Source organism: Hippichthys cyanospilos, unplaced genomic scaffold (assembly GCF_059441005.1).
Source record: "Hippichthys cyanospilos isolate Australia breed blue-spotted pipefish unplaced genomic scaffold, RoL_Hcya_1.0 HiC_scaffold_174, whole genome shotgun sequence".
NCBI lineage: Eukaryota > Metazoa > Chordata > Actinopteri > Syngnathiformes > Syngnathidae > Hippichthys > Hippichthys cyanospilos.
The window spans coordinates 12,501-15,462 of record NW_028283530.1 but is presented as its reverse complement, the minus strand read 5'-3'; the positions used below and the strand labels follow the sequence as shown (position 1 = coordinate 15,462).

At 72.9% G+C, this 2,962-nt stretch overlaps 2 non-coding genes and 1 pseudogene across 2 annotated transcripts in view; all 3 read left to right on the top strand.

The window, feature by feature from the left end:
* LOC148404813 (18S ribosomal RNA) lies at positions 1 to 684 on the top strand (annotated as a pseudogene; the record flags this gene model as incomplete).
* A 1,064-nt stretch (positions 685 to 1,748) lies between these two features.
* On the top strand, positions 1,749 to 1,902 carry LOC148404812 (5.8S ribosomal RNA). The gene has a single exon (XR_015864705.1). It is a non-coding gene; the product is annotated as a 5.8S ribosomal RNA (ribosomal RNA).
* An 846-nt stretch (positions 1,903 to 2,748) lies between these two features.
* LOC148404811 (28S ribosomal RNA) overlaps positions 2,749 to 2,962 on the top strand; it is a 4,638-nt gene continuing 4,424 nt past the window's right edge. The window contains exon 1 of the ribosomal RNA XR_015864706.1: positions 2,749 to 2,962. This exon is cut by the window's right edge and continues 4,424 nt beyond it. This is a non-coding gene — a ribosomal RNA (28S ribosomal RNA).

Here is a 2,962-nt window from a genome sequence, read left to right as displayed (position 1 = left end):
CTGAAACTTAAAGGAATTGACGGAAGGGCACCACCAGGAGTGGAGCCTGCGGCTTAATTTGACTCAACACGGGAAACCTCACCCGGCCCGGACACGGACAGGATTGACAGATTGACAGCTCTTTCTCGATTCCGTGGGTGGTGGTGCATGGCCGTTCTTAGTTGGTGGAGCGATTTGTCTGGTTAATTCCGATAACGAACGAGACTCCGGCATGCTAACTAGTTACGCGGCCCCCTTCGGCGGCCGGCGTCCAACTTCTTAGAGGGACAAGTGGCGCTCAGCCACGCGAGATTGAGCAATAACAGGTCTGTGATGCCCTTAGATGTCCGGGGCTGCACGCGCGCCACACTGAGCGGACCAGCGTGTGCGCCGCCCTGCGCCGAGAGGCGCGGGTAACCCTCTGAACCCCGCTCGTGATAGGGACTGGGGACTGCAATTATTTCCCACCAACGAGGAATTCCCAGTAAGCGCGGGTCATAAGCCCGCGTTGATTAAGTCCCTGCCCTTTGTACACACCGCCCGTCGCTACTACCGATTGGATGGTTTAGTGAGGTCCTCGGATGGGCCCCGCCGGGGCCGTCCCCGGCCAAGGCGGCGCGCCCAGAAGACGATCAAACTTGACTATCTAGAGGAAGTAAAAGTCGTAACAAGGTTTCCGTAGGTGAACCTGCGGAAGGATCATTACCGTGGAGTGGGGTTTAACGGAGCCCCCGCGTTGGCCGGATTTTAGCCAGGGGGGGGCGCGCCCGCGTCCCCGCGCCCGGTCGCGCGGTGCGGCGGGGGGCTGCGTCAGCGGTGCGCCGGGGGGGACGGTTCGGCGGGGGAAATCATTCCCCCCCGGCCGCCGCCTCCGCGCGTAGCGCCCGCAGCTCCCCCGCCCCCGCCGGCGCGCGGCGCGGCGGGCGTCGGTCTCCGCGCCCCCCCTCGAGGCCGGGTGCGCTGCAGGAAGAGTCGGGCGGGTCGCCCTGCGGTCGGGCGGCGGCGTTCCACCGCGGAAGCGGGGGCGCGCGTGCGGGCGGGCTGGCTGGCTGGTATATGGGTGTGCGGGCGGGCGTTGCGGACGTCTGGCGCGCGGTCGCGGTCAGGGGAGGGGCTCCGGCCCCCACCCCGCCGCGGCCCCGCCGGCGGCCGCCTCGCCTCGCTCCGGGCGGGCGGGCGTTGCGGACGTCGGGCGCGCGGCCGCGGTCAGGGGAGGGCTCCGGCCCGCCCCGCCGCGGTCCCGCCGGCGCCTCGCCTCGCCTCGCTCCGCTGCGGGCGGGCGTTGCGGACGTCGGTCGGCGGCCGCGGTCAGGGGAGGGCTCCGGCCCCACCCCGCCGCGGCCCCGCCGGCGGCCGCCTCGCCTCGCTCCGCTCCGCCCGAACCCCCGCCTGCCCCGCCCCGCGCCACCCCCGCCTGCCCCGCACCTCCGCCGGGGCGTCCCCGCCCTCTCCCCTGCGCCCACCGTCCATCCCCTTAGTCTCGTGCCGGGCCGCGGCCGGCGGGGGACTTCTCCCCGCCGGTGCCAGCGCGGCCCGCACACCTCGGAACCTATTCTATCCGCCGGGTACCCAACGCCCACGCTCCGCTTCCGGCGGGGTTTGCTGGGGGGTTTAATGTCCGCGAACCGGTGACGGGGCGCGGCGCCCGGGGCCAGGGCCTGGAAAAAAACCAAACCCAACGTCATGACTAAGTCTGAGCCGCCGCCCGGGCCCGGAGGAAACTCCCCGCCCCGCGCGCGGCGGCTCCCCACAAACCAAAAACCTCTGACAACTCTTAGCGGTGGATCACTCGGCTCGTGCGTCGATGAAGAACGCAGCTAGCTGCGAGAACTAATGTGAATTGCAGGACACATTGATCATCGACACTTCGAACGCACTTTGCGGCCCCGGGTCCCTCCCGGGGCCACGCCTGTCTGAGCGTCGCTTGACGATCGATCGGGAGACCCCGGTCTCCCGCGGCTGGGGCCGTCGAAGGCGCACCGTCCCGGTCGCGCCTCCGTCCCCCCAAGTGCAGACCGGCCGCAGCAACTCCGGGACCCGTACCCCGACACCGTTGCCGCACGCCGACCGGCCAGCTCTCCCGCCGCCGCGCCCCGCGGCGGCCGTTCCCCCTGTCGCTCGCACCCAGGCGGCGCGCGCCCGCGCGCAGGCCCCGGCGCGGCTGCCGGCGGAGGCTCAGTCCTTCTCGCGCAGCCCGCGCCGGTGTCCTGCCGCGGCCCACGCGCGCCGCTGTCGGGGAGGCAGGGGGTTCGGTCCGCCCGCGGGGCGGCGGGGGGCGCGGTCGCGCGGGCGGCATCGCGGAGCGGGGCGCGGTCCGGAGCCACGGCGGCCGAAGCGAATCGCGGAGCGGGGGCGTGCGTGCGGCGAGGCTGGCTGGCTGGTATATGGGCGTGCGGGCGGGCGTTGCGGACGTCGGGCGCGCGGTCGCGGTCAGGGGAGGGGCTCCGGCCCCACCCCGCCGCGGCCCCGCCGGCGGCCGCCTCGCCTCGCTCCGGGCGGGCTGGCGTTGCGGACGTCTGGCGCGCGGCCGCGGTCAGGGGAGGGCTCCGGCCCACCCCGCCGCGGTCCCGCCGGCGGCCGCCTCGCCTCGCTCCGCTGCGGGCGGGCGTTGCGGACGTCGGTCGGCGGCCGCGGTCAGGGGAGGGCTCCGGCCCACCCCGCCGCGGTCCCGCCCCGGCGGCCGCCTCGCCTCGCTCCGCTCCGCCCGAACCCCGCCTGCCCCGCCTCTTGCACCCCCCCCCCTTCCCGCAACAACCCCATCCATCCGACCGACCTCAGATCAGACGAGACGACCCGCTGAATTTAAGCATATTACTAAGCGGAGGAAAAGAAACTAACCAGGATTCCCTCAGTAGCGGCGAGCGAAGAGGGAAGAGCCCAGCGCCGAATCCCCGCCCGCCGGAGGGCGCGGGACATGTGGCGTACGGAAGGCCGCTTCGCCCGGCGCCGTCGGGGGGCCCGAGTCCTTCTGATGGAGGCTCCG